Source organism: Capsicum annuum, unplaced genomic scaffold (genome assembly GCF_002878395.1).
Source record: "Capsicum annuum cultivar UCD-10X-F1 unplaced genomic scaffold, UCD10Xv1.1 ctg5104, whole genome shotgun sequence".
Taxonomy (NCBI): Eukaryota; Viridiplantae; Streptophyta; class Magnoliopsida; order Solanales; family Solanaceae; genus Capsicum; species Capsicum annuum.
In genome coordinates, this window is record NW_025858956.1 from 165,377 (window position 1) to 173,317 (window position 7,941).

General features: G+C 34.5%; 2 pseudogenes; one reads left to right on the plus strand and one right to left on the minus strand.

Moving 5' to 3' along the window:
• The window catches only part of LOC124892829, a 6,847-nt pseudogene extending 2,255 nt beyond the window's left edge, over window positions 1-4,592 (minus strand).
• Window positions 4,593-5,277: 685 nt separating this feature from the next.
• On the plus strand, window positions 5,278-6,989 carry LOC124892836 (annotated as a pseudogene).
• Window positions 6,990-7,941: the final 952 nt, after the last annotated feature.

Genomic DNA, 7,941 nt, shown 5'->3' on the forward strand with positions numbered 1-7,941 from the left:
ATTTGATCAATCCTATTTTCTATCGTTAAGGTGGAGAACTAAACCAAGAATTCTCTTTCTTCATCAGGAATCGAATCACTGTTCGCGACCCAGGATTCTATTTTCTCATCAATCCAATACCCGTTCACATTTTTTCTTTTTCTTATCAATGAATAGATCTCTTTACTTGTATGACTTAGATGTCTCGTATTTCTTGAAAAAGTGATTTGATTGATGGGATTTGGTATGAGATCGATGATCTCGATAAGATTGATACTCCAATATTTCTTCTTAGAACGTATTGATTTGACCCCATAAGCGAGACCAAGCATGTTACCGCCAGAAGCAGAACCTCATATTTCTTCTAGAGAATTTCCTAATTGTTCCAGAGCAACTAGAAAGAGATTCTTTAACCAGAAAGAATTCGATTCAGATATAGGATACCTATCCAGAAGTTTTTGCAACTCAATCATAGATGATGGAATCATCACAGATTTGACCCTTTTGAACTATATCTATAACTCACTAGAGGCCCGAGAAACAAAGAGAAGATGTGTACGAAGGAGATATCCAGCAACAAGAAGAAGGAAAAGGATTGAATAGATGAACTCCCGAGCATTTGGCGATCTCAGATGTGTCAATATCATTGGTGACTCATTATTTTGATGAATCATTTCTTTGGACAAAAGAAGATTATGTAAAAACTTACTCGAGATCTCACTTATTTGATTCCATTGTAGAAGAAACAATTTTTTTTTTGAAGAATTCGCCATGATATACCTGATCCATGCATAATATCAGGAAAAGTAGATACAAATTTTTGACCGCTACTTAGTATTGGCAATAGGTCTGAAAAAGTATCTAAAAATATCAAATTTATATATTTGTACCCTGTCGAAGTAAGGAACCATGGCATATATGTTTGGAATAGATTCCATTTTGAGAGAGTTGAGAAAGCACTATCTCGTTGAAAGGTTCTATACATCTGCCCTTTCTCAACACATTTCTTTAGACAAAGACTCCGATTTTTCCTCTTTTCAGATGATAAATCTTTCTTAGAATATGGAGTGTGAATCAAACTCATGTTTGAATTGAAATTGAGATACTGATGCAAGTTTTTCCTTTTTGAATCAGATTGATTCATATCTGAAAGAGGTTGATGATAAGTTCTTTCAAAATTGACTATTTACCCCTCTGTTAGAGGTGTTCTAGAAATGTTTGCGACCGAGTAAATAGCTGTACGGATGAATGGATCGGATCAACTTGGAAAATTGAAAGATTTGTACAAGTTATACGTTTCATCACTACTTTGTGGAAAATCGTTAGGTATGAATATGTTAGATACCTATGACTCGATTGGTGAAATAGTATCTCTCCCCCAAAAAGCATGTTTTTTTTACCGACGCACAAAGAAAATATTTTGTTGTGAATGAACAGGATATTGAGGAATTGTCCATATGTAAAATCAGAATTAATGATATGGGCCTTTTCCACAGAAAAGGGGAATCTTGTGTTCCAATAGAAGCAGAAGTATTGGGGATTATTCAAGAATCGAAGTCGATTTGCTTTATAAAAAGAAGATATCAATGAACTTCTATGAAATATTTTCACGGGATTCAGCCATTTATCTAGATCGTGGAATATCATTGAGAAATAGGAATCCGGGTTATCAAAGGATTTCCTGCGATTATTTCTAGTATGGAATGAGTCAATCATCCACTTTGGTATCTTATTGAACAAAAATGGTGATATTGTTCCTCCATTGATCAAGAATTTTGATTTTTGGGAAATATCATGATCGTCCAATAAGAAGGGTTTCAATTTTTGGAAATGAACAACTTGAAGAACTATTGATTCTAACAACTGATTGCAGAGTTGATCATTCGGACCTTTCAATTCATAGATGTAGATCTCGGACCTAGTAATGGGGATATTTCCAAAACTCACACAGAAAAAAGAAATTACATAGACAAAAATAAAAGCAACTTGAAAAAAAAAAGAGGTGACTTGGACAAAAAGAAACGAAGTAGCTTATACAAATATTTTTTGTTGATAACCTTAGACCAATCAATCGAATATTGATTAATACGTTATCGATCGATCACTACTTGAAAATGGCTCTTCTGTTCCGAAACGGACTGTTCCAAATGTTCCTGGAAATTCTTGCTCCCATTGGACCATTTGTATCTATATGCATCAGGATCCCGATTCATGGATCTCTCGGTTTGAGAAATCAAAATAAGAGGCTCGAACCATTTCTTTTGACTCTTTTTCAAATTTGATAAATATTGGTTGATTGTATATTTCATTATAGTTCTATGATTCAGAGATCCATTCCTATTTGATCCCTTTTAATTCCATATTCAAAGTTGCGATCACATCTATTCATTAAAAAGAATCGATTCAATACATTTCTTATGTACCCATAGGTACTATATTGGATTTGAATCAGATTTTGGATCAATATATATTGAGTGACGGCCTCCATTATGTTGTTGCTAGAAAATACCACTATTTTTGGTTTTAGATCTTCCAAATCATTCCCGCAGGAGATCCGGACCCATTTTTTTAATCCTTTGAGAAAAATATTCATTCTCTTCATAAAAAATAAGAGGTAGAACCAATAAAGATTTCTTTTTCAATTCATCCCTGGCCTCATTCAAGAATTGTTTTGGATCCAATCCACAGGAATCAATAGAAAAGGTAAATCCCTTATGATACACCAGATCCGTCTCGGTTATTGATAAAGTGAATAGATCTGCCATTTCTTGAAATCTCTCTTCTGATTCAAAATAGTAGTGTAACGTGTATCCTTCCCTGTTCCAGTCATGGAATAGATGAAATAAATCAAAAAATAGATTTTTGTTCAAGAATAAAATCTTATTGGAACAGTCTATATCTGGTTTATCCTTCGGAACCATATCATATCCCAGATCTGATGAAATAGAATGAATTGAGATAGTATTTTGTAAATACGTAATTATCTTGAATATATTAACCATTTCTTTATTTTTCAATCGCTTGGAAGGGACAAAAGAAAGGTCTTGTTGTTTCTTCAACAATTTCTGATCTCTAGTGGACCTCTCAGTAGGATTCGAACCCATATGAAGTTCTGACCATCTATCAGAGAAAAAAGAATGAACGAATCTTGTAGGATTTCTAAGAAAATCTCCGATTTGTTCTGGAAACAGATGATTAATCATCTGCTTCTCACGTTCCATCAATAGATAGGACATTGAGGAATATCCAGAAAAGCATTTTGAGAATCGGCTTGATTCTATCTCTTTTCATTTCGTTTGAAGAAAGGAAGGATCCCAAAGAATCGATCTTTCTTTTTGTTGTTGAATCTCTCTTTGATTAATCAATGTGTGATATTCTGAATTCTCATTACTAATGTAATCCAATTGATCTCTGGATTGATCAGAAGATCCTTTCAGTTGGCTAGAATCCATTACTTGAATGAAACTAGATCTTGTGGAATCATATTGAATATTTGATGATACATTATGTACCTTGCTAAAAAACCGATCCTTGTTTACCAACCATACATTTTCTAACCAACTCTGATTCTGTCTTGATACGTTCCTCAAAAAATCCGATTCGGGCGGATTCTTACCCTAACTAATGAAGAGATCTTGGCAGAATTACCACATATGAAATTGAGCACAGTTTTGCAAAGAAATAGCCCACTTGTTTCTCGAGAAAAGATGGGAAACATGCTCAATATCATTTGATTGAATAGTTGACCTAGCCCCTTGTTTTTTGAAGAAACCCTCCACTTCAATTGGTATTTTTTCATGAAATGCAGACATAAGATAAGAAATCTAGTGTTTCACTAAGATTTTGAATAGCGGTCCCGAATTCAAGTTGATTCTATTTTGACTCTTCCTCAGAGAAAGACGATCAAACAATTCCCAATCATGGTCCTTATGGATCGGATAATCCATATAATATACAAAAAGAAACTCCAGATATTTGAGATCTTTATCTTTGAATAAGATCTCAATTCCAGCGACGGTTTCATTAGATATCTTACAACTAGAATCCCTCTTTTCTCCGATCCAGTTTCTCCACCAACGCGAACCCCAGTTAGATTCAGGCATGCTACACTTTTTAGTTTTTGGGAGAACCCAAGTACTCTCTTCCAGATTCAGGAAACAACTCTCAGAGATCCTTTTTTCTTTGGGAAGATACAGGAGCGAAACAATCAACTTATTGATATTGGAAGACCCAATGGATTCTTCTAATGTATCATTTTTGGCTCCAATGGAATTCATAGGTATAGGAAGAAGCCCTATCAAATAGAGATTTTTTCTTTCGACCACATTTTGATTATTAATACGATATATAAGGACCGTTACTACAAAGAGTATTACACCCTTGATCGTGAAATATCTATTGCTTGTTGAACCCTATGAATTGCGTGAAAGTAGGATACTCCAAATTCGGAGGTCAAAGAGTTTTAGAAAACGTTCTTTGTGGAAAAAAATGTGCATGAGGGATCCCAATGAATTTAATTAGGTCTATGAATCTAAGAAATGGTGAGAATTCTTGATCTCTCTTAGTATCTCTCTCAATTCAAAAATCCAGGATTTGAACTGATGTCCTCTCATTGATTCCTCCTAAATTGCATTAGATTGATTCCTCCTAAATTGCATTGATTCATCCTAAATATGTCATTTCAATTGGAGTTTGGTTATTCACCATGTACGAGGATCCCCGCTAAGCATCCATGGCTGAATGGTTAAAGCGTCCAACTCATAATTGGTTAATTTGTAGGTTCAATTCCTACTGGACCCTCCAATAAGTCTATTGAATTGGCTCTGTATCAATGGAATCGCATCATCCATACATAATGAATTGATGTGGTATATTCATATCATAATATATGAATACATAACGAATTGATGTGGTATATTCATATCATAATATATGAATACATAACGAATTGATGTGGTACATTCATATCATAATATATGAATACATAACGAATTGATTTGGAATTGGCTCAGTATCAATGGAATCGCATCATCTATACATAACAAATTGATATGGTATATTCATATCATAATATATGAATACATAACGAATTGATGTGGTATATTCATATCATAATATATGAACAGTAAGAACTAGTATTCTTATTGAGACTATAACTCATAGGGAAAAAAATTGATTTATGGATGGAATCAAATATGTAGTATTTACATACAAAATATTCAGTTATTGGGGAAAAATCAATATAATTCTAATGCCGAATTAGGATCAACTAGGACAGAAATAAAACATTGGGTCAAACTCTTCTTTGGTGTCAAGGTAATAGCTATGAATAGTCATCGAATTCTGGGAAAGAGTAGAAGAATGGGACCAATTATGAGACATACAATGCATTACAAATGTATGATCATTACGCTTCAACCGGGTTATTCTATTCCATATTTTAGAAAGAAAAGAACTTAAATAAAAATACTTAATAGCATGGTGATACATTTATACAAAACTTCTACCCCGACCACACGCAATTGAACCGTAGACAGTCAAGTGAAATCCAATCCACGAAATAATTTGATCTATGGACAGCGTAGTTGTGGTAAAGGTTGTAATGCCAGAGGAATCAATATCGCAAGGCATAGAGGGGGAGGTCATAAGCGTCTATACCGTAAATTCAATTTTTGACGGAATGAAAAAGACATATATGATAGAATCGTAACCATAGAATACGACCCTAATCGAAATGCATACATTTGCCTCATAGACTATGGGGATGGTGAGAAGAGATATATTTTACATCCCAGAGGGGCTATAATTGGAGATACCATTATTTTTGGTATATAAGTTCCTATAAAAATGGGAAATGCCCTACCTTTGAGTGCGGTTTGAACTATTGATTTACATAATTGGAAATAACCAATCTGGTTTATGACGAAACCTAGAAATCGATCACTGATCCAATTTGAGTACCTCTGCAGGATAGACCTCAACAGAAAACTGAAGAGTAATAGCAGCAAGTGATTGAGTTCAGTAGTTCCTCATATAAAATTATTGACTCTATAGATATAGTAATATAGAGAAGACAAAATTATTTCAAGCACCGACAGAACCGGAAGCTCTCCTTCTTTCAAAGAGAGGGGGACAGGTTATTCACATTTCATTTGATGGTCAGAGGTGAATTGAAAGTTAAGTAGTAGGAATTCTAAAGATTCCCCGGGGGGAAAATAGAGATGTATCCTACACTACCTATAATATGTTTAAGTATCAACGTAATTTCATAGAGTCATTCGGTTTGAATGCTACATAAAGAACATAAGCCAGATGACGGAACGGGAAGACCCAGGATATAGAATATCATAACATGAGTGATTCGGAAGATTTGGATTCATATATATATATTCACCCATGTGGTACTTCATTCTACGATATATATAAGATCCATATGTATAGATATCATCATCTAGATCCAGAAAGACGTATGCTTTAGAAGAAGCTTGTACAGTTTGGGAAGGGGTTTTGATTGTTCAACAGAAGAATCTACTTCAACAATTATGCCCTTAGGCACGGCCATACATAACATAGAAATCACACTTGGAAAGGGTGGACAATTAGCTAGAGCAGCAGGCGCTGTAGCAAAACTGGTTGCAAAAGAGGGCAGATCAGCCACATTAAAATTACCTTCTGGGGAGGTCCGTTTGATATCCAAAAACTGCTCAGGAACAGTCGAACAAGTGGGGAATGTTGAGGTGAACAAGAAAAGTTTGGATAAAGCCGGATCTAAACGTTGGCTAGGTAAGCGTCCTGTAGTAAGAGGAGTAGTTATGAACCCTGTAGACCATCCCCATGGGGGTGGTGAAGGGAGAGCCCTAATTGGTAGAAAAAAACCCACAACCCCTTGGGGTTATCCTGCACTTGGAAGAAGAAGTAGAAAAAGCAATAAATATAGTGATAATTTGATTCTTCGTCGCCGTAGTAAATAGGAGAGAAAATCGAACTTAATTCTTTTTTTTTACAAAAAAAAAAATAGGAGTAAGCTTGTGACATGTTCAATAAAAAAAATCCCTTTGTAGCCAATCATTTATTAAAAAAATTGATAAGCTTAACACAAAAGTAGAAAAAGAAATAATAGTAACTTGGTCCCGGGCATCTACCATTATACCCACAATGATCGGTCATACTATTGCTATCCATAATGGAAAAGAGCATTTTCCTATTTATATAACGGATGGTATGGTAGGCCACAAATTGGGAGAATTTGCACCTACATTAAATTTTAGAGGACATGTAAAAATCGATAATAGATCTCGTCGTTAATGTTAATATTAATAAAAAAAATCTAGATGCTTATGATTCAGTAGGAGGAGGCAAACCTTATGCTAAAGAAGAAAAAAATGGAAGTATATGCTTTAGTTCAACATATATTTATGTCTGCCGACACAGCACGAAGAGTAATTGATCAAATCCGCGGACGTTCCTATGAGGAAATGCTTATGATATTAGAACTTATGCCCTATTGAGCATGTTATCCCATTTTGAAATTGGTTTATTTTGTAGCAGCAAATGCTAGTTACAATATGGGTTCCAACGAAACCAATTTAGTCATTAGTAAAGACGAAGTCAATGGAGGTACTACGGTGAAGAAATTGAAACCTCGAGCTAGAGGACGTAGTTTTCCAATAAAAAGATCGACCTGTCATATAACTATTGTAATGAAAGATATATCTTTAGATGATGAATATGTCGAGATGTATTCATTAAAAAAACTCTACAGCTATGACGTATCATGATATGTATAATAATGGGGGATTATGGGACAAAAAATAAATCCACTTGGTTTTAGACTGGGTACAAACCAAGGTCATCATTCCCTTTGGTTTTCAGAACTAAAAAATTATTCTGAAGGTTTACAAGAAATTCAAAAAAAAAGAGATTGTATCAAGAATTATGTACAAAAGAATATGAGAACGTCCT